The sequence below is a fragment of the Protopterus annectens genome, chromosome 2.part2 (genome assembly GCF_019279795.1).
Source record: "Protopterus annectens isolate FY-2018-M chromosome 2.part2, PAN1.0, whole genome shotgun sequence".
In the NCBI taxonomy this organism is placed as follows: Eukaryota; Metazoa; Chordata; order Ceratodontiformes; family Protopteridae; genus Protopterus; species Protopterus annectens.
In genome coordinates this window covers 168,101,221-168,126,305 of record NC_056730.1, presented here as the reverse complement: position 1 = coordinate 168,126,305, position 25,085 = coordinate 168,101,221, and the positions used below count along the sequence as shown (strand labels likewise).

Genomic DNA, 25,085 nt, shown 5'->3' with positions numbered 1-25,085 from the left:
AACAGTAGAAAATGATGTGGTATGACAGGAATGCTCGAGCCCAAGAGTATGCTGTGGGAAAGCAGGTTATGGTGCTCATTCCTGTCACACACAATAAGCTGCAGGCAGCTTGGGAGGGACCCTTTGAAGTGGTAAGGAAGGTCAGTGATGTTAATTACATGGTAAACCTGCTAGGCAGGAGGCAGGGGCACAAACTGTACACTGTTAACACGATGAAGCCTAACTATGATAGGGAGGCACTGGTGCTGAGTATTTGCAGTGGATGGCAGGAGGAGTCTAAGGGGGATCTGGTGATCACATACCTGATGACTAAAATAGACCAGAGAGGGTAGTGTGGACCCCAGCCTGTGGGTAGACATTCCAAAAGCTTAAGGGATCTTTGGGAGGACCCCCTGTGTTAGCTAGTCCAGATTATAGCAAAGAATTTGTTGTGCAGGTGGATGCTTTGAACCATGGGGTGGGGGCTGTTCTTAGGCAGGTTTCCTCAGAGGAAGAAGAGCATCCAGTTGTATATCTCAGCTGTAGACTCCACTTCAGGGTGGAATGTTATGCAGCTGTAGAAAACAAATGTCTAGCCATAGTATGGGCACTGCAGAAACTTCATCTCTATCTGGATGGAAGGAAACTCACTGTGGTTACAGACCACAATCCCTTAACATGGCTACATCGTGCCAGCCAGCAAAATGTCAAGTTATTAAGGTGGAGCCTAGGGCTGCAGGCATATGACATGACAGCACAGCCCCATAGTGGGGTCAGCAATGCCAATGCAGATGGGCTCTCAAGACAGGGTCTAGGTTAATATGTTTCCAGACAGGCCCATTTCTATCAAGCAATGTTTTTCCAGTGTCAATTGAAAAACTGGCTTGAATTTTCAAAGGGGGAGAGATGCGATGTTATGAGGTAGTGCCATCTGTGCCAGGAAGAGTAGGGCAGTACACGTGTGCATATGCCAGCATAGCAAGCTGGAATTTTGTAAAGAATTTTATGTTATTTGACTATCACATTGATTTGTACAGATGTTTGAGTTAAAATGTATTTGTAAATTTACTTGTGTTAAAAATGCATCAACAGTAGGTCCTGCTGGACAGAAAGAATATTATGCATGTATATTAGGTTGTATTGTTGTATCTGATCAAATATGTATGTTTATCAGAGAACCCTGGAAGGGTGGAAAGCTTGAAATTGTGGTATAGCTTTCAAATCCTGACACAGATCTTAGTGAAGCTCTGTTTCTGTATTGTACCAGAGTCAGGTGACCAGAGGTGATGTCACCCTCTAACCAGCATCTGGTTTCTTTGGAACCTGACAGGAAAGATTTCTGACAAGATATATATCTCACACATCCACACAGACAAAGAGAGACATCATCTGGCTTTTGCTGTGGTAAGACACTCAGCACACATCAACTTGCCTTGCTTTAGTAAGTAGTCAGGGAACAGTAATTCTTTAGTCAGTCAGGAACATTTAGTGAGAATAGTTTAGTATTGTTTTCTGCATCTGTGAGAAACTATCAAACTTTATTATTTTTATATCTCAATGGCTGAAACTCTGTTGTTTATTGTATTCAGTATTCTCCTGTTTTTTGTTTTATTATTTATCATTAAATATTTTAATACTGTTCATTGTGACTAGTCATTATGAGAATACTTTTAACATCTTGTGAGTACTTATGTTTGTTTTAGTGACACTGTGGCCGCTCCTGAAAGCTGTGCTGCTTTGGTCACACCCTACCATTTGTATTACTATTTTACGTGGCATAATTGGGTACCCATTGCAAGAGCCTTAGGGTAACTGACTAGTGGCAGCCTGATTGCAGAAAGGGGCACATCTATTAAATCAGTGCCAGCTTTTTCCAGGTGTGTATGTGTGTGTGAAACTCAAATATCCAAGTGTGTGTATGTCAGCTACTGGGAACAGGGACACAGAGCTCCAAAGTGGTCAGTGTGGAGTTTTGTGTGGGTCTGGAGATTGAAACAGAGTCCAGCCCAAGGTCTGGAGTGTGATCCCTGTGTGCTCTTAAGGGAAACTGTGCTTGGTGCAGGGAGCTGCATCTGCAAATACTCTGTGAATCCATCTTTAGTCTAAGTGATCATCCCTTACCAGAGTCAGTGGTGAGGATCGAGTCTCCTTGATTGCTGGCCTGGAGTAGGGACCTGTCATGCACTGTATTGTACTGACTTAAATAAAATACAATCACTGTAGTTTACATAATCAGTATTTTAAATGTAAGCACTCAGGCACTATATTAAACTATATTAAAATTGTCTAATGAATGACTAATAAAGTATTACAGAGAAAAACACCATCCATTTTCAATACCACATTAGACTGTGTCATACAAAAATTATGGTTGCTTAAAACACAGCACACCATCATTTAAGCCAGCATCACATCTTGTTATATTTCCTTCACTTTGGTAAGTAGGCTAACACTTAATTGTTTGCAGAGCAGCAGATAGGGCATCTGTTGCATGGGTAGTTCCCCAGACTGGTGCCCCCCTAAATTTAAAGCTGAGGACCAGAATGAAAGGTCTTCTGTAAATGTAGCAACCTACTCACTATAGCTGTAACAAGAACCTTGGTACAGTTACTAACATGCAATACATTGTCAACTTGCAATGAAAAGTGCAGCATTGGCATTCATTTATGAAGCCACAATATACTTGCAGCTTCCTAAATGAATGCTGGTAGTGCACGCCAGCCTCATCAGCATCTGACAGTATTGCCCCTAAAACTTGTACCCAGCGCAGCCAACCCTTTCACATCCCCTAGTTATGGCTCTGACTTTTAATAAACATAAATGTTTATTCAATTATTGAATTCCCCTTCTTTAAGGATGGGATTCAAAGATATCTTGTTGACTATGCAAGACTGTACAATTATTTTTGTATAGTTTGTAAGGTTATGGCAATTCAGAAAAGATCTCCAAAATGTAATTGCCCTGACATACCCATGCATTATGCAGACAGGACATATTGTGGGTATGTTGCATGTAAACTAGGTGAAAATATGGTGTCTGCATTCCCGGAACAATTGTAGACCTTCTGGTCATGGTGGTATGATGTTTTTTTTTTTGTCAGTAACTTTGTAGGTGTACACTGGTAATTTCTGACATACACAATTTTAATTAAAAAAGTGGTGTATGGGTTTGGATTTCTCTAGTGTGTGCCAGCTGACATCCATGCATCTATGTACTTGGTACATGTAGATCAGAGTGTAAAGTGTGTGTGCTTTATCTTTAAGAAGCATGCGAGGCTGTACATGCACGTATAAATTCCAGACACGTGCAATCTGTAGTGCCATTTTGTAGAAGCAGCTAGAGAGTAAGCATGCATGATCACAGTTGTTAGTTTGTATACAAGTTACTTAAGTCATAGTCAATAAGCCTCTATAGTGATGTGTTTGTATGAAATGAAGCTGTTTGAACAGAACCCACAAAGACTTGTTTATTCGTGTCCTAACACGAAAGTGACATGGTATCAGAACCGGGATGGAAGAGAGAAGAATATTCAGAGCCATGAGATGTAAAGACAACAGCGAAGGTAAAACCAAGAAAAAAGAGCACAAACATAACCAGAAAGAATCAAAGGTAATGAGAAATAAGAAGAAATTATTTACTCGATGCAAATGACAGAAAAAGGGGCATTACAAGGGCACAAGCTGTATTATCAGGCAAGTGGAAAGTGCAAAAAAGTTTGCTAACTTAAGAAAATGTTTAAGATAAAAGTACTGGATGAAACGATTAACAGTAATGCAAAAGGCAAAGCTGGGCATGTTTACAGTAAAATGAGCACAAGAGAAGAACATTGGCATGAAAAAGAGCTTAAACAAGAAAAAACTAATAAAATAAGAAAAGATAAGGGTATATTAAGGCGACTGTATGTATTTTGGTAAAGTGCTGTGTTTGAGCATAACTATGACTTTGTATTGTAGCAAGGGTGTAACTAAAGTTACTCAAAGTATCTTATAGTGTGTAAAAGTGCTTACAGTGTGTGTTTATTACTGTGCACGTATTTCAAAGAGTTCATTGTGTGCAAAGTGCAACTATTTGTGTAGTCCAAAGTATAGTTATTTTGAAAAGTTCTTGTGCTGGGTGTGTCTATTCACAAAGTGCCACCATTACAGAGTTGTTCTTGAACTGTAAAAAGCTGCTTAGCAAGATACTGCCATTTTGGGGACATTTCAGTGTGCTGTATGCAGTTACTCGCAAGGTGCAATTACTTTGAAAATTGTTGAGTTTTGGGCAACAGATGTTCGATTTATTCATATTGTGCAATTGCTTACCATGTTTCTTACACTGATAAGAGGTGTTTTCTTGCAAAAGACGACATTACAAGAGTATTACAGTGCTCGTGAATTATGTAGTCACATCGTAAAGTTCTCGAATGTTTCTTAAAGTGATGACTTTAACAAGTTATGGTGCATGACTGTAGCATTTCTCCCTTTATCGATAGAATTCCGAAAGTATAAGTGATGATGTATTACTTTAGCATTTCTGCCTTTACCGCTAAAATTCCAAAAGTATCAAAAAGCCCGAAAAGTTTATTTCGCAATATTCCAAAAATATCGAAAAGACAGAGAAGTTGATTTCACAAAGTTCAACAAAGTATTGAAAAGCCTGTGAAGTTTATTTTGCAAAGTTCAGCAAAGTAAAGAAAGCCCGAGAAGTTTATTTCATGAAGTTGTTATTCGAAAGTACTACAAGTTTGTTTATTCACATAATTCCGATAAACCCAACAAGAGTAAAAGTTTAGAGCACGAAGGCATCGGACAAGTACTGTTTATGCCAGAAACTTATGCATGTATGTGTATACATTCATGCTTATTCGCAAGACCCTTCGCTGGTATGTGTTAATATGGCAGATGGATTTCGAAAACCCCTACCACTTGTGTTGATCAGAATACTGCAGAGAACTGGAGAATATTTGAGCGAGAGTACCAGATTTTCATACAAGCAGCTTATGCAGATAGCGATGTATGCACCAGGGCATTCATTTTGCTAAACCTAGCAGGGTCAGAGGCCATAGAAAGAGAGCATTCATTTGTGTATGCACCAGGAATGTATGAAGGAGAAGGTGCAGACTGCCATATTGTTGTACAAGATGAATCAAGGGAAGACCCCCCCGAGTGTTTGAAGTGCAGATTCAAAGAAATGTGCAACCCACAGATGAATATTATATTACAGAGGCATTTGTTTTACACAAGAAATCAAAAACTGGGGAAACATTTGCAGCTTATATAACTGACTTGAGAAACAGAGGTAAAACATGTCGGTTTCGTGATCTAAAAGATGAGCTGATAAAGGACAGGCTTGTATGTGGAATTAATAGTGCTGCTGTGAGAAAGATTTTACTTTGTGACAGTGGTTTAATGCTGAGTAAAGCAATAGAGATTTGTCAAATCCATGAGGTGACAGAAAAACATACAAGTATGCTTGCGAGTGACAAGAGCATGGTTTCAGGTGGTTCCATAACAAACATAAATAGTATGCAACACGTGGCAAACAAGAACAGGCCTAAGCAGTTGGCAGCTACAGTATTTCCAAAGAAGCCACAAGATTTTCTTGAAAGTTCCAGGACAAGTCCGAGCTCCAGCACCAACTCAGTGCAACACAAACATGAATCAGCAAAACCCAAATCTAGCTTTATTGTTAACTGTCGCAATTGTGGTGCGAATCATGAGTCTAAAAGAGAGAAGTGCTTGGCATTTGGTCAGCAATGTCACAAGTGTAAAAAAATGGAACCATTTCCAAATGTTTTGAAAATCAAGTAAGTCTCACACGGTTGTAAGGAAAGGTCACACAAAGAAGCAAGTTGATCAAGTAGAGTTGAAACAGGTTTCTATGTAGATGGTGTATCAATGATTGGTGAAATAGTTGATGCAGTAAACTTATTAACAAGAAGTGATGTGTTTTGCACTGTCCAGATCAATGGAAAATCCACAAAGCTCAAACTAGACACTGGGTCAAAGTGTAATGTTATATCAGCAGACACATTTGCAAGAGTGAGAACTAACAAACAACTCAATGTATCCAGCAGTGCGAGTCTTGTTGCTTATGGAGGTGAAGAAATTCAAACTGAAGGTTCAGTGATGCTTTCATGTTATCTGGTCGAGAACTGTTACAAGTTGTTATTCTACGTAGTCCGAAGACCAGTGCAATCTTTATTGGGTCTCAAAGATAGTTTGAGAATGAACCTGCTTTCTTTTGCTAAAGAAGTTCATCATGTGAGTGCAGTTTCCAGTTCCAATTTCACTGAAGCCATTTTTTCAGAGTATACTGATGTTTTCAATGACAAACTGGGCAAGCTTCCAGTTGTATATTCCATGAAGTTAGACCCAGAGATCACTCCAGTAGTCAGACCACCAAGAAGAATTCCGATAGCTATGCAAGGTAAAGTTAAAGCTCGGCTGGATAAAATGGTGCAGCAAGGTGTGATTTGTGCAGTCACAGAACCTACTAAATGGGTGTCGTTCATGGTAGCCACTCACAAAAAAAGGCTCAGATGAAATCAGAATATGCATTGACCCTAGAGACCTAAACAAAGCATTAAAGACACCATGTCATCCAATGTGTACAGTTGAATAAGTTGCAGCTCTAATACCAAAAGCCACTGTATTTTCTGTTTTGGATGCAAAGAGTTCATTTTGGCAATTGTTGCTTGATCACAAATCCTCATTTCTAACTACTTTTGGTACTCTGTTTGGCAGATACAGATTCCTAAGGATGCCATTTGGAACAAATTCTGCAAGTGAAGTTTTTCAGCGTGCAATGGAACAAATTTTTTTCAGGTTATCCTTGTGGCATAATAGTACATGATCTATTAGTTGGAGGCAATGGTGAAGCAGAGCATGACAGAAACCTCATGAAAGTTCTAGACAGAGCACGTGAAGTGAACTTAAATCTCAATCTTCTGAAGTACAAATTCAGACTTCCAGAAGTTATGTATGTAGGACATTTGTTTACAAGTACAGGCTTGAGACCTGATCCGACCAAGCAAGCAGCTATTCTAGAGATGTCAGGGCCAGACAACGTACAAGGTTTAAAGTGTTTTCTGGGCATGGTCAACTATTTAGGCAAATTTATACCAGACTTCAGTGAGTTTACAGCACCTTTAAGAGAGCTAACATGCAAAAATGCTGCATGGTCATGGTTGGAATATTATCAGAAGGAATTTGAAGACCTTAAGCAGAAAATTGTCACCCCACCTACAAGATACTATGATGTCAACAAACCAGTTATTCTTTCCTGTGATGCTTCAAATTTCGGCCTAGGCACAGTTACAGTTCAAGACGGCAGACCAGTAGCCTATGCATCTAGAATGCTAATCGAAACTGAGATGCAGTATGGTCAAACTGAGAAAGAGCTTTTGGCTGTAGTAGTTGCATGCTCTCAAGTTTCATAATTATATTTATGGTCGAGCAATTCAGATTGAAACTGATCATCAACCTCTAGTCACTGTTCTAAAGAATTCTATTCATTCTGCTCCAGTGAGATTACAAAGACTGATGCTCAAACTGCAAAACTATAAATTCAAATTGGTCTACATTAAAGGCAAATTGCTCTATCTGGTTGATGCCTTATCCTGATCGCCTAGAAATACAACAGGACAGCTTGATGCAAAGACTTTTGACTTTGATGTGATGTCAGTGCATACGTTTTCCACCACTAGGCTAGATGAGTTAACAGATCACACTCAGATTGATCCAATTTCACAGAAGCTCAATCACTATATTAATGTTGGATGTCCGTCAAAGCAATCTAGTGTATCACCTGAAGTATAAGCGTATTTTCCTTACAGAGATGAATTGTTGATGAAGATGGTGTTATTTTCAAAGGTTCTAAAATTGATGTTCCTGCTTCCTTACAACAAGAATATGTTCAGATTTTGCATCGTGGTCACCCAGGACCTACATCCACTAAGAGAAGAGCCAAAGAATTATATTTTGGTCTTCCTTATCAAAAGACATTGATAGAGTTTTTCTTCTTGTTCAGTAAACAATAGTACTAGACAGCATTTGCAAAGAGAACCAGTTCAGCTAATTCCAATTCCTGAACTATCCTGGTCTACTGTAGCAACTGATATCTTTGAGTGGAACAAGCAACACTATTTGGTTTTGGTAGACTTATTCAAATTAGTTTGAGATTGATCTACTACCAAACTTAACCTCAACTACTGTTATTACTAAGTTGAAACATCATTTCTCAGTTCATGGTACTACACACAAACTTTTTTCTGACAATGGTACTCAATTCACTAGCCAGTTGTTTCATAAATTTGCAAAAGAATGGGACTTTGTACATATCACTAGTAGACCTGCATATCCTCAATCCAATGGTCTAGCTGAACGTGCAAAGCAAATCAATTACTTGAAAAGCAATTACTTGAAAAGTCAAAGCAATGACAATACTGATGTATTCTTGAATTTGCTTAATCTCAGAAACATACCCTGTGATGATATTCTTGGCTCACCTGCTCAAACACTACTTTCCAGGCAAATTAGAACTACGCTACCTACTTCTTCAAGTTTGTTGCAGCCTAAACCTAAGAACAATAAAACCATCAAGGCCCAATTGTTTAAGAAGCGTACTATCCCGAAATCTAGTTATGACAGGTCGAGCAGATTACTTCGTCCATTGAGGGAAGGAGAGATGGTACGAATCAAGACAACAAAAGGTTTTGATCGAATAGGACAGATTATAGGCATTTGTGCCAAGCCAAGATCCTATTTGTTAGATTCCGAGGGTGTGGAGTATAGGAGGAATCGCAGACATCTTCTTCCTGTACCAGAATCATCATCACTGCAGTCACAACCTTGTATCTGTGATGCAAACAATAAGTCAAAGAATGAGTCAGACACTGTTTCTAGACCGGAATGTGTTAAAAAATCTGATTCTGTTCCAGAAAGTGATTCAAACATTCCACAGGTCATCCATTTTGCGGAAACTGTCCCAGTTGCTAAATTTCCAGTTTTATGCCACATGATATGGATGACTTTCTAAGGCTAGTGTGAAATACGCAGCAATGTGAACTTGATTTGTATGTACATGTGTATTTAGTACTGTATAATGCATGTTTATAGATTACACGTGATTTCTGCATGACAAATAAGCTCATGACAAATTGTATGATCTATTTCTCAAAGAGGGAAGATGTAGATCAGAGTGTAAAGTGTGTGTGCTTTATCTTTAAGAAGCATGCAAGGCTGTATGTGCACATATAAATTCCAGACACGTGCAATCCCTAGTGCCATTTTGTAGAAGCAGCCAGAGAGTCAGCATGCATGAACCCAATTGTTAGTTTGTATATAAGTTACTTAAGTCATAGTCAGTAAGCCTGTATAGTGATGCATTTGTATGAAATAAAGCTGCTTGAACAGAACCCATGAAGACTTGTTTATTCGTGTCCTAACACAAAAGCAACAGTATAGTTAAAAGGACAGGGTGATGCAGTCTAGATTCATTGAGTGGCACTGTCCAGCACACTTGGCCTGTGTAGTTGGGATGCAAAGAAATATCCAACTGATGCATGTCTCTGAATATCATTAACTCTCTCTCTCGCTATATATATATATATATATATATATATATATATATAAAAATATATACATATTCTAATGGAAAGGCTTAGATGAATGGGCAGACAACCATGGAGCCTAGCCCAAATTACCAAATGACCTAAAGCACTGTCTGAGTAAGCCACTTGCAAAATGGTTCTACCAAGGACTAAACACAGAATGTTCTGTTTGAGAAGCAAACATGATAACTACTACACTACAGAACCCACTGTGTAACTATTTGTTATTTACACTCTTATCTTACTAAATCTTTATCAACATACTTGATGCATCATCAGGGGTCTATTTTAAAGTACTGAACAGCCAAGTTGTTGAACTCAATATGGTAGAGACCATACGGCTGATAATTCAGTCTATTAAACCATTGTGACTGAGATCACGGTACAGTAGAGCTCAAGGAATTTACCCTGTTCCCCATTATAGTGCAGTCTCAGAGTTGGTATATATAATTAGCAGGGGGTGGAGGTGCAGAGGGGCTTGCCGCCTGCAAAAGCATTTTTTGTATGCTACTAGCAAACAAAAAATAAACCAGATTAAAAAAAAACAAGCAGGAACCAAAACCACACTTTAGTTTTCCTTGAGCGCTTCGGCACAAGCCTTCAAGGAGTACAAATCACTAAAAAATACATCTAGTTTAAATATACTTAACAATCACGCAATCATTCAATTACACCTTAAATTAACAGCCTCTAATTACATTCTAAGTTTAGACCCCAAGGAAACAAAGTATCATATTTCAGCATAAAAATGCTTTCATTATACAACAACATTTTCTTATACAATTGCTCTGAATAAAAACCTACTGGAACTTACTCTAAAACAGTAGCATGCAAGCCTTCAGGATTAGATTCACGAAATTGCATAAAGTGTTTTTTGTGTTATTTGCGGGTGTTGTTTATCGATGGACTGAATTGTTGACCATATGGTCTCGACCATATCAGGTTTGATAATTTGGCCATTTGATACTTTGAAATAGATTCCATAATCAGTCCTACTAGAGATCTCCTATACTTATATTTATGTGATCACTGAAAAAACAAAGTAAAGGTTCACACAGTACACACATAAAAGACAGGTAGATAGGCAGGCACACATATGGGGTCTGGTCTGCTGTCCACCTCAATGTCTTGTCTACTGCTTTGAGCTTGAGAAAACTCTGTTCATACCAGAACATGTCTCCTCTAAACCTTTGTGACTCCTTCAAGGTTATGAAGTAAGTGATCATAGAGAACCTCTGCTAGGTTTCTTTACCCAGGGTTAGGGCCAAGGTGTACATGAAACCTGTTACCCAGTTGTTCCATTTATTTGCTCTCCCCTTTGGCAGCCTGCTCTTTCCTAGAACTTCAAGAGCAAACACTAAGTCCTTACTGTCTTGTGCCTCTGAGTCACAGATTCACTATATCTATGTCACATCAATTAGATCAAATACATCCACATAATCATCTCTTCAGATATTACATTTGACTGGAAGTGGAATGTAAGCTCACAGGTGTGCACATTCCCTGGCCAAGCCTATCTGAAGTTCTTCTGGTGTTTTTTTACTTCTCTTACCTACACCAAGTCTCTTTTTGGACTGACGTGTGCATCATTGGGTGAGGGCACTAGTGTGGTGGTATATGTACACCAGAGTTATGTACACCCTGTATGTTCAACTGTCATGCCACTACATATATACCTCTCTGTCACCTGTTTAGCATCACAAATGTGTGTATAGTGTACTTCCCCTATGACTTGTATTGGTCATATTTATAGGCGTTCAGTCACACTAATATATGCCATGCTTTAGGTGTATTTCAGTTTCACATGACTGTGTGTGTCTGTGGCTCCACTGATAACCAACAAATGTGTCATCATTGTCACACACACATCTGTTGTGTATGCAATACACTGCTGACACACTTTGAGATATTTGTGTACATTAGCGATGGGTTACACTGTAAACATTTATTCAGTACAACTTGCACCTATTTAAGATTACTGCCACACAACAGTGTCACTGTTGCATGAGACACTCGCATGTAACACACAGTTATATCATATCTTTTTATGGCCATGGTTTGCTACATGTGTTGTGTATGTGTGCTCATCCATACGGTGATGGGACATTTGTTCTGCACATGCATGCCTAGATTTCCCTTCCTACAGATGTGCAAGAGGTTTTTGCCTTTGTCTTTGCGGGCCTCACTAGTGCAATATATTTAGTAAGACATGACTTGCTTGCTTGATTTGCACATTTGACCACTTGGTGGCACCATCATCTATGGAATGGTATATAAAAGAAGTTACATGTATTTGCATTTAAATTTGGAAGTTATATTTTTATTCTCTTTTGCATACTTGTTTTTAACATTTATTAACTACAAGATAATGAAAAATAGAAAAATATATTATTGATTCCAACTGTGCAAGAAGCTGAATAAAATTGGGTTCCTACAAATAAATACAGTGTTTAGTATCGGAACCAGCATTTGAAATGATATGGTTACATATTAATGAGTTCTTTGACATTTTAGTGGTTCTACTGGATAATTTAAATATAATGAGAGTATATATAGGGATGTTTGAAATTGTAGTGTTTGTCTGATGAAGTCTGTTTATGAGATGAAAAAACGCAGTGATTCGTTAACGTTTTACGTTGTTTTTTTTAGTAATAAACAGTTTTACTTCAAGGTTGGACGTCTGGTGATTGTTTTAATTTCCTACAGTGCTGATGGTGGATTATTTAGTCGTATATTGTCACCGGTGCCTCCTTTATTTGACCCTCAGTTTTTCGTTACTTGTACTATTTATGGCGGTGGGTTTGTCTTTTGAGCCTTGCCTAAAAAAGGCACTATGGGGATGGCAAGAGCCTTGGCCAGTATTCAAAAGCGTACGGGTGACAGGTGCAAGCCGTCTCTACTGAAGCAGCGTGACTTGTCGAGCATGTCATCCCAGGCGGACAGACACTGAATCCCCTTTGAATGACACCAAAAACTTAGCCAATTGTTGAAATCGAGAATTTTTTTTTTATACCGTGGTATCATTCTTGGTGAGGGCAGGATGCTACTCAAGGTCAGGGTCATACCGGCCTGGACTATGTGATCAGAGAGCTCTTCCATGTCTCTTTTCATGTAGTCCAGGGAGGTACGGCTCAGGTCATTCACACCAACATGGACAATGACAGAGTCATATTTGTACCTGTTCTGGAGTGACCTGAGTGCTTGTGTTATGTGGAAGATCCTGGCACCAGACAGGCAGCTAACAGTAACCTTCTCCTTATTCAGCCTAGTGAGTGGGACATCAGTGTACCTGACTATAGAGTCACCTATTACTAGTATGCTGGGTATGTTATTTTGCCTTAAGGGCTGTGATTGCATGGCACACTGGTTTTGTGAAGTATGTGTTTCATGGTTTGTGTTGGGGGGTGGACATTGCTTGGATGTTTGCTTTGGAGGTCTCTGTTGGTTTTGCAGATTTTTATTTAGAGCCTCCGAGTATGTTTTCATGTATTTATGTGTGTTTTTTGCCGGTGCTGGTTTAATGGGTCTGTGTAAGACTGGTGGTGGTGTGATGCAAGTATTTCCCTTCTCCTCTTGACTGTCTGATCCAGTCTTGGGTTGAGAGAGCTTAGCCTCTAGTTTGGCTGTATAACTGCATCTCTCGCATGTAATAGTGTTTGGTGGTAGGAGGAGGGGGTTGTCTGTGCACATGAGGCAGTTGTAACATTGCCTCAAAATGCCCAGATACAACAGTTGAACTGGAGAGTACACCCGAAACTGCCCTTTGGACATGCCTGGATAGGTACAGTGAACTGTTTTACTGGATGGCTGGTAAGGTCGAATAGACAGCCTTGTCCTTCTGTACAGTACAGGAGGGTCTAGTGCTAGGGTTTATAAGTGCTTGCTAGAAGTTTTGAGCAAGTGCCGGGCTGAGAAATGAATGGCTTGAGTGCTTAAGTTTAAAGTTTGTCTAGTTCTAAGGGAAAAATTGAAGAGGAGACTTTGTGGAGCCGGGAATAGTTTTACCCTAGCTAACCGGCGCTGCCCAGCATGCAAAACCGGGCAAATACGGTATTTATAGCAGGGAAATGAAAGAGATAGAAATTAGCCCAAAATGGCCAATAAACTACTAATTTCTGGGCTGAAACCACTCCTCCAGGAACAGATAGGTTGCTCAAAGCTCCCCTCTCTCACAGGTGAACAGAGAAACTTCCTTCTATCCAAGTAAGGTATGGGCAAACACAGAGATTTGTAACACAGCCCTGAATTCAGCACTAACCTGAAAACTGGACACTGGACTATACTAGCTTAGAAAGGCGGGAAGCAAGTATATATATATATATATATATATATATATATATATATAATTTTTTTTCCAGAAAATAAAGCAGATACACTCAAAAAAACAGTTTAAAAGCACAGAAAAGGATACTTAGTTATATATCGCAGATCAGAGTTGTAGTCAATGCCCCCAGTAATAAAGTAGGAAGAAACACAAATACAGTAAAAGCAGATGAATAAAGTGCAATCTTTATATATATATATACATATATATATATATATATATATATATATATATACATATATATATATATATATACATATATATATATATATATATATATATATATATATATATATATATATATATATATATATATATATAGATATATATATATATATATATACATATATATATATATATATATATATATATATATATATATATATATATATATATATACATATATATATATATATATATATACATATATAGATATATATATATATATATATATATATATATATATATATATATATATATATATATATATATATATATATATATATATATATATATATATATATATATATATATATATATATATATATATATATATATATATATATATATATATATATATATATATATATATATACATATATATATATATATATATATATAAAACAATAGAAAACAAACTGACTTAAACAAGTTACCCAATTAACCAGAAAAAAAGCTCAAAACTGAGCCCTGTTCCAGCAGTCTTCAATCAGACAAATTCTAACTGCACACCCCTGCTTACTAGGGTGCAGGGGAACCTTCTCCAAAAAAAGATGGCCTGGATCAGTGCTCAAGTTATACAAACAAAGCTAGATTCAGCAGGCCTGAATCTTGTCTATTCATGCTTGTACATTACTTACGGTATATATTGACCACAGGCTTATAATCTTGTTTTAGCACACAGAAACATGCTCAGGCTTGTTGTATCCTGTGACATTGATTAAATGGCTCTACACCATCACCCGTCACTTTTCTGTGTGAAGATGAACTTCATCAGGTACAGTTAATACTTCACTCCTTCCACAAGCAGCACATTCTGATGCTATATCCACATCCCACACCTCCTTCCTCATATCTGATACTCCGCCTTTTCAGATACAGTTCAGATGGTCTTGGGGGTGTCAGACACCACCCTGAACAGCTGATGTGACTTATCCCCTCAAAAAAAAAAAAAACAATTTGTAATCTCAACACCTTTCATCTTGGCTGTTAACAGGTGTGGCACAGTGCTCAAAGAATGATGTCCATGATGCATTGGTATACGTCTTGCTTTTTCTTCCATCTGTATGCAGGCACTGATTCAACAGGCACCTCAGAGATGAGATGACCCACATTTTTTTAACCAAAAACCCATGACAGATTGTTGTTTTATTAGGACTTATTACTGTATTTTGATGCCTGATGACATCTCGTTTCACTGTAATTATGCATTGTTTCACTTGATGAGAGATTTTGTTTTATTTTTCTTTGTATTCATTTTTCCCTTCATAATTTATTGCTAGCAAAATCAAATCAGATGTTGACATTTCTCTCTAGTAACTTGTAAACATCAATAAGACAGCACATCTCATACATTTTCTCTCTCTCTCTCCCTGTCATAGCTATTAGCCAGCAAAAAAAAAAAAAAAAAACAATAAACCTTGCATGTTCTGGGAACTGTAATGCTACAGATGTATTATCTCTCCCTCTGACAACCACACTCTTAAATGAATATTACAGATTTTAATGCTGAAATTGCAGAATACAATATTTGCAATACACAGAATGATAGTCCTCCGAGAAGCATCAAGACCAGCAATTAAGATATACATTTCTTTCTTTTTTATTTTTTGCTAAAAAGGCTTTAGAAGAAGCTAATAAATATGTCTTCATGAATGAAGAAAGACTTTAATGATGTCCCTGTCAGCATGTATGTATGTACTGGGTTTTCACCCAGATAATGCTTATAACTGGCACAGCCATTCCAACTCTAGTCTAGAAAAAGAAGAAAACACTTCAGCTGTTAAAAAGGGAGTCCGACTCAAAAAGACTGATACGCAGTTGCATTTACCCTATCATACCTCTCAAACACCCCCCCCCCCCCGTCATTTAAGCAGTTACTGTTGTCTGTTGTTTTATATGGCCATAAGTTCTGTACTGAAGGTGGTTGACTTTTGTGGCAGGCATTTAAAATAGAGAGAGAGGAAGTGCGATCAGGGAAGAATCATTGTGAATGCTGGCTGAAGGTGAACTTTGAGATGCTGTCTTATTTGTATATTCACCAATAAAGAAGACCTGCCTAACCCAATGAATCCAACAGAGATTACAGACAAGCTTGGACTGCATTCACTCCATTACAGGAGCTGGTAAATCCAGGTAACCTGTGCCACTAGTGGAATAGCCTTTATTAAGGAACTGACTGCCTATCCAATCAGCTTCACTCAAAACACATTGAATGAGGTCTATCCTTTATTCCTTTTGTTTTCTTTACTTACTTCTTCCCATCTTTCCCTCTGTTAGCTACATGCCATAAATTAACGTCACACACACACAATCCTAAATACTTCTTGAAGTTACCTTGGCTATATTAATTAGCCCTTAGTTAATTTCTTAACAAATTAGTATACATTTTTTCATATGACATTCATCAATGACTGTTACTTAGTTTCCCACTAGGATCAAATGCAGCAGATTGTAGTTACTCTAGCATCACAAACTGGGTCAGACCTGACCAAGTGAATGTCATTATGCAGTGGACTCTCTCTGGTGAATTAACTTAGAGAAAATAAAAATAAAAAGTAAAAAAAAAAACCTGTCAACATATCAAAAATAAATATATTTAATGTAGTTTACAAATGACTTTGACAAGAAACTGTTGCCTGCTGATGACGGCCACTAGGCTCCTAAACTTGAATTCAGTAAGTCTTGACTTCAGGCTTACGTCATGACTTATGGCGTCCAGCAGTAACAAAAATATATACTCAAAAGCAGAGAGAGAGAGAGACAGACAGAGCAAATAAACAAGCAAACAAACATACAAATGCTACTTACTGTGTTTCAGTTTCTTTTTGAAAACTCGAGCAACAAGAGCAGTTCATCCAAGGATGACAACACTGCAGATCAGTACAGTAGCAAAATGTACAATGCAGTGGAACCTTGAGAACTAAAAGGTAAATCCCTCAATATCACCTCAACCTGACATTCTCACTTTTCCTGCTTGGTCCAGTTTGTCCTTTTGTTCCCAATCTGATACAGAAAGGAGAGTCAGATCAGAGTGAAAGAAAAGATTTTTTTGGGGGTAACTATCTACATGAAAAAATGGAAATGTGTAGAGCATTCAAGCCTAATTCTGGGCACACATATGTTTAGACAGGATGATGTGCACTTATCAAGATAAGGGAAGACAATTTTTGCTGCAGATACATTGCAAAATTTGACTAACACAAGACAGGATTTTTGCCATGTCAGAAGTTGTTAGTGCCAGTAAAAATTTGTTTTTTTTTTTGTAATGGAAAAAATGTATGCATTCCCACAAGACCATTGTTGTTATAGTTTGTGACATGTGGTTAAAGAACAATGACTGGAAATCAGTTTTACCAGGGTACAAATGTCTTCACTGTAACAGAAATTCCAGCAAAAAAATAAAGTGGAGGTGTTATGATCAGGATTAAAGATTGTTATGAGAATTGTGATTACTATGTTGAATAAGGAGAAGGTAACAGTCAGCTGTCTATCAGGTGCTAGAATCTGACGCATAACACACGCACTCAGATCACTCCACAACAAGTACAAGTATGACTCTGTCATTGTCCATGTGGGTGTGAATGACCTGAGACACACCTCTCTGGACTACATGAAAAGAGACATGGAGGAGCTCTTGTATTATCTGGTCCAGGCAGGTATGACCCTAGCCCTGAGCAGTATCCTACCATCGCCCATAATGATACTGCAGTACATGCAAAAAATGACTGACTTCAACAATTGGCTACGTTTCTGGTGTCATTCTAAGGGGATCCAGTATCTGTCTGCTTGGGATGACATGAATAATGGACCTCGATGCTTTGCCAGAGATGGCCTGCACCTGTCGCCCTTGGGATTCTGGATACTGGCTAAGGCTCTTGCCACCCCTATAGTGCCTTTTTTTAGGCGATGCTCCAAAGACCAAATTACCACCTTAACAGCTATAAATAAATGCAATCTGAGGGTCATGGTACTCAATGCTAAATGTCTAAATCTCAAGATGCTCTTGCTCGAAGCACTCCTCAAAATGGAGAACATCGACATTTGTGCTGTAATGGAGACCTGGTTTAAAGCAGCAGAAAGCACCCCTGCACTACCAGGCTATAACTCATTCCACACCTTTTGGCCCCAGAACATGGACCAAAGCTCCAAAGTCAGTGGTGTCTCCATAATCATAAAGGATATGAACACCTCCAGACTAGTAGCCCAGCATAATGCATCTAAGATACTTCTGGTACAAGTAACATTGGGTAAGATGGTGATTCAGGTTGTAGCCTGCTATAGGTCCCCAACAATGTCCCAAGACTCTCACTCCATGTTCCTAAGCAGCCTGGAAACTATTAGGGGCCAACCCAACACTCTCATACCTGGTGACGTCAACTACCCCTTCATCAACTAGGAAAACTATTTATGCACCAATACACTGGCCCAATGCTTCCTGGAATTCATCAATTCCAATGCCCTGGAAAAGCTCATTCTTACCCCCACTAGAAGAAGCAACATCCTTGACCTGGTTATTACTAACATGGGCAACTGTTGCTCTTCACCAAAAGTAAATTCCTCCCCGGTTAGATCCGACCACAAACTAATCACCATGGAAATCCGTATTTCACCCACACCCCCCGCAAAGGTAACCACCATGAAAAACGTATTCAAAGCTGACTTTGGGCTTCTAAAAACAGAGGTGGTTAACTTCACAGCACCCATGTCAATGGAAAATAGATGCATGACTGCCAAATCATACACTGATGCACTGTACAAACACGTACATAAATGCATGGAACTAGCCATACCCAACAGAACCAAGATGCTCTCCTCCAAAAAAAGGAAGCCAATCTGGTGGTCCCCTGCCATTAATAAACTCTACAACAGAAGGAAGAAACTGTTGCAGAAAAAGGTAAAGTCCCGAGACTGGAAAAACTCCCTTATTAGCCTCAACAAAAAGTTGAGATCCCCCATCAAAACCTCTAAAGCCAATTATGAAGGCAGAATTGCGGCAGACACTAAAAACAACCACAAAGCCTTCTATAGTTATAACAAGAATCTCCACGGCAGGTTTGCTCTGAGTTACTGCACAATGGTACCTCTTACACTGACCAAAAAACAAAAGCCAGCAACTGTGAGCTGTGTAACTAATTTAATTAGTAAAAATAAAAATAAAAAACAAGAAATAACAGACCGGTTTTGGCTATGGCATTAACCTAGCCTTCATCAGTGTTAGTTTTACCTCTTATACTGAGCCAACAGATATTGTCAACATACTGGCCGACAGATTCAGTACCAACTTTACCCCCATCTTCCCCCCTAAAGGACCAATCACAATACCAGTGGAATGGCAGGGCACCCAGCATTACTGCAGCACAGGTTAAATCTACATTGTCCAAGGCCAAGAATATAACTTCCATGTGACCCAACAATATCCCTGGATGTGTTCTACATGAACTGCAAAGTGAAGTGGCACCACATCTGTGTACTCTGTTCAATCACAGCCTCACCTCAGGCTTTGTCCCTACCGAATGGTGCAATGCTACAGTCATCCCTCTCCATAAAGGGAGAGTAAATACAGACCCTGGGAATTATCGCCCCATTAGCCTGATGAGTCGGATATGTAAGGCTATGGAGCACATCATTATGGACCTAATTAACAAGGATATAGGGAATCTCCAAACTCTAGATCCCACGCAATTTGGTTTTGCGAAAGGCAGACCATGCCTGCTCAAACTGGTTGACTTTTTTGAGTCGGTCACCAGAGTTGTGGATGAGGGCAAGGCAGTTCAGACAGCCTTCCTCAATCTGGCCAAGGCCTTTGATACCATTCCCCACTCAGGAATTATTGATAAACTCACCAAACTAGGCATCAACCCCTATATCACTAGCTGGGTTGCAAATTGGCTCACAGATAGAACCCACAGTGTGAAAGTAGCAGACTCCAAGTCAGACTGACAACCAGTCATGAGTGGAGTCCCAGAGGGATCGGTTCTGGGTCCTCTCCTGTTTGGCATCTACTTCTCAGAAGTGCAGGGCAACACACAGGGACTCTGGCTGACCAAGTTCACAGATGACTGCAAGCTTGGAGCCATTATTAACTCCCCAAGTGATGTAAACATCCTACAGAAAGGCCTCAGTGAGGCCAATGACTGGCGTCGAAACCATAGCCTTAAGCTTAATGCCAAAAAATGCGTCATCATCCCCTTTGGGAAAAACTCAGTTCTCACTAATTACCACATCCATGGGAGTCCACTGAAGATGTTACAAGACATCTGGAGACACAGGTTGACAGCAACCTCTCCTTCAACCACCACATTGCCACTGTGGTCAGAAAGTCCTTCTATGTGGCACATCTTATTACCAAGGGTTTTGCATCCAGGAAGAAAGTGGTAATCATCTCTCTTTACTCTGCCCTCATTAGGCCAATTGTCGAGTATAATGCCCCATTTGGCATGTACCTCATAAGACATATACAACAGCTGGAAAGGCCACAAAAGTACCTTACGAAGAGAATCCTAGGCCTTAAACACATATCCTGCATGGACAGACTCAAAAACTCAAGCTATTCTCTGTCTCATATCGTCTACTAAGAGGCGATCTCTGCTTGACTTACAAAGCCATGTCTGACCTAACTCTGTTAGAAATGCTACATCTAAATAAATCCCAATCCCTCTGCACCACACACTCCAGAGACCTCAACCTCATTACCACAATCAACAGAACATGCTGGAGGGACAGGTTCATAACCCATAGACTGCTCATGCTCTGGAATAGACTTCCCATACATGTCAAGCAGAGCACCTCACTGGCCCTCTTCAGGAGAATTCTTGATGAGTGGATGGGAAATAGAAAGTTCACCCTGGGGATCACTGGAGTGGCTCTACTTGATAGAGGCACTGGAAACTAATGTCGGGTGGCACAATACCAGGCACTTCTATGGGCTAGGCTTTTAAAGGCTCCAGAGCCATTAGCCTAGTACACACCTATGAACTACAAGTTCAGTGCTAACACTAATACTGCATATTGTGTAACTGTGACAATAAAAACAAATGACACACAGCCCACAAAGTCAGTGTGCCACTCAACTACAGCCCATAAGGCATAACAACGTACCCAATACTCTAGTCATAGGGGACTCTATAGTCAGGCACACTGATGTTCCACTCACCAGGCTAAAAAAGGAGAAATTTACTGTCAGCTGCCTGTTGGGTGTCAGGATCCACCACATAATGCACGCACTCAGGTCACTCCACAAGTACAAATATGACTCTGTCATTGTCCATGTTGGTGTGAATGACTTGAGACGTACCTCCCTGGACTACATGAAGAGACATGGAGGAGCTGTCAGATCTTGTAGCCCAGGCAGGTATGACTCTGGCCCTGAGTAGCATCCTGCCATCACCCAGAATGATACCACAGTACAAGGACAAAATGATTGACTTCAACAATTGGCTAAGCTTCTGGTGTCATTCTAAGGGGATCCAGTATCTGTCTGGCTGGGATGACATGATCGAAAGACCATGACGCTTTGCCAGAGATGGTCTGCACCTGTCGCCCTTGGGATTCCAGATACTGGCTAAGGCTCTTGCCACCCCTATAGTGCCTTTTTTAGGCATGGTTCAAATGACAAATTCACTACCGTAACAGGTGCAAGCAAGCAAAATCTGAGGGTAATGCTACTCAATGCTAGAAGTCTAAACCTCAAAATGCACTCACTCAAGGCACTCCCTATGGCGAGCATCGACATCTGTGCAGTGACAGAGACCTGGTTCAAGGCTCCTGACAGCACCCCTGCATTACCAGGCTATAATTCATACCACACCTTTCGGCCACCTAACCTGGACCATAACACTAAAGGCAGAGGCATGTCCATATTCATTAAGGATAGCCACACCTCCAGGCTAGTTGGCCAGCATAATGCATCCGAGATTATCCAAGTGCAACTAACTCTGGGCAAGACCACAATCCAAATTGTAGCTTGCTACAGATCCCCCACCATGCCCCAGGATTCCCACTCCTCAGTTTTTGATACACTGGATAATATTAGGGTACAACCTAACACCCTAATAATGGGCAATTTCAACTACCTCACCATTAACTGGGAAAACTACTCATGTACCAACTTTTTTGCTCAACATTTTCTGGAATTCATAAATTCCAATGCCTTGGATCAGCTTATTCACACCCCCACCAGGGGCAGCAATATCCTAGACCTGGTCATTACCAACATGGGCAACTGGTATTCCACACCAGAGGTCATTTCCTCGTTAGTCGGATTCGACCACAAGCTAATCATCCTAGACATCCACATCCCGCTCCCACCCCCCATTAGGGAAACCACAGTAAAAATTTTCTCCAAAGCCAACTTCACACTTCTTCAGACAGAAGTGGCAAACTTCATGTCACCCATGCAGATGGGCAATAGAGGTACGACTGCCGAATTCTACACAAATGCACTTTATAAGCACTGACATGAGTGTATGAATCATGCAATCCCTAACAGAACCAAGATGCTATCCTCCAAAAAAAGGAAGCCAATCTAGTGGTCCCCTGCCATAAACAAACTCTACAACTAAAGAAAGAAACTGTTGCAAAAGAAGAGAAACCCCATGATTGGAGGAACTCCCTGGTCAGCCTCAGTAAGAAGCTGAGATCAGTCATAAAATCCTCCAAAGCTAGTACGAAAACAAAATCTCCACTGATTCTAAAGACAACCACAAAGCATTCTATAGCTATGTCAAGAATCTCAATGGCAACACTCAGATCTGCTCTGAGTTACAGCACAATGGCACTAAATATACAGAACCAACTGATATTGCCAACATCCTGGCAGATAGGTTCAGTGCTAACTTAACCCCCTCTCACCCCCTAAAGAGCCCATCTTTATACCGGAAGAATGCAAAGTTCCTGTAATCACGGCTGCACAGGTAAAAAACACACTTTCCAAAGCCAAGAACACAGCATCCATGGGACCTGACAACATCCCAGGCTGCGTTCTACATAAACTACAGAACGAACTGGCACCCCACCTAAGTACCATGTTCAGTCATAGCCTCACCTCAGGCTTTGTGCCCACTGAATGGCGCACAGCGATGGTTGTCCCACTCCACAAAGGAGGAGCCACCATGGACCCCGGAACTACCTCTCCATTAGCCTGATGAGCCTGGTCTGCAAGGCTATAGAAAGTACAGTTGTGTACCTACCATAAATGTAGATGTTTGAGTGTATTCACTGTTGCAGTCATTATACTTGGGTTATCCTGCTGGCATGCTACCCGCAGTCGGCCTGAATTCCAAAGTCCTGGTCCAGCGTCGGTTGATGTCGCCTCTTCCCTGACGTCAGTGCACCAGGGGTATATAAGATGCAGCCGACGCCATTTTCTTCAGTTTTTCTTGCCCCAGATGTCAGGTGCCCCCAAAAGGGTAGGCTAAAAACATAGCTTACAAAAAGCATGCACAAAATAAACATTACCTTCATCTACAAGCAAATACACCACGTAGGTTGTATAGAATAGAGAAGTACAGATAAGTCCCAGCAAAGAAAGGGGGATGGTGGGTGGGTAACCTGGACTGCAACAGTGAATACATTTGAACATCTACATTTATGGTTGGTACCCAACTGTACTATGTTCATCGTGTTTCACTGTTGCAGTCATTACACTTGGGTTGAATACCAAAGCTGAGGTTGGGCGGCTGGGTCTAAATAGGATTAGGAGTGGCTACGAGGCCCTGCAGAACTGCAGTGGCAAAGCCTGCTCTGGATTTAGAGTAAAGAGGTAAGTGATATTGCTTGGTAAAAGTGTGCACTGAATTCCAAGTTGCAGCCTCCAACATTTCCTTGATTGGTACTCCTCTGATAAAGGCTGCTGAAGTGGCTGCTGCACTGGTAAAATGTGGCCTAATATTTTTAGGCACTGACTTGCCATGCTGTGCATAGCAGAAACAAATACAGTGTCCTATCCATTTTGAAATAGTCTGCTTTGAGATACCTTTCCTTGTGATCCTGCAGCATATGCTACAAACAGTTGCTCAGTTTTTCTGAAAGCTTTTGTTTTATCCAAGTAGAAGCGTAGCTGCCTGTGCATGTCCAAAGAGTGCAGAAGTCTCTCCCCTTTATTCTGGGGATTTGGATAAAATGTTGGCAAATGAATGGTTTGGTTAAGAGCCACACTGGATACTACCTTTGGCATAAAAGTTAGATTTGTCCTTAGAGAAACCCTGTCTGGATGAAAAATGATAAAAGGTTTCACTGCCATTAATGCTTGTAACTCTGAGACTCTTCTTGCTGAAGTTATTGCTAGGAGTAGAGCAGTTTTCCATGATAGGAATTTTATATCAGCTGTATTGGCTGGCTCAAAAGGAGGCAGTGTGAGCTTTTCTAAGACAAAGTTGAGGTCCCATGTAGGTATCGGTGCTCTCCTTGGGGGTCTTATGTTTTTGCCCCTCTGAGGTACTGTCTTAGCAGTGGATGAGAGAAAATAGGAGGTTCCGTATTGTAATGAGCTGACATGGCAGAGGCATGGATCTTAATTGATGAGAAGGATAGGCCTTTGTCCAGCATCTCAGTTAGGTATTGTAAAATCTGAGGAATATTTGGAACAAGTGGTTCAAGTCCTTGTGCCTGGTTCCAAGCACAGAATCTCTTCCATTTTTCTGCATAAGATTTCCTGGTGCTGGGCCTCCTGGCTTCCAAAATGACATCCATAACAGCTTTAGAGAGAGATGTGTTCTGAGTTGCTATATTATCCGCCATGCAGCCAGATTTAAGGTTTTGAGTTGGCTGTGCAGGATCTGATTGTTTTGTTGAGTCAGAAGATGAGGAATTTGAGGTAAAGTCCAGGCTGGGCCTTGAGAAAAGCTCTTTAGGATTGGGTACCAGTGCTGGTGTGGCCTGTCTGGGGCAATCAGAATAATTTTTGGCTTCTCTTGTCTGACTTTTAGGAGCACCTTGGGAAGGAGAGGCAGTGGTGGAAAGGCATAA

At 40.0% G+C, this 25,085-nt stretch overlaps 1 protein-coding gene across 1 annotated transcript in view; it reads right to left on the bottom strand.

Annotated features, from left to right (window-relative positions):
- LOC122795583 (zinc finger protein 501-like) overlaps positions 1 to 25,085 on the bottom strand; it is a 433,900-nt gene that overhangs the window by 81,350 nt on the left and 327,465 nt on the right. The gene's annotated exons all lie outside the window — the stretch shown is intronic.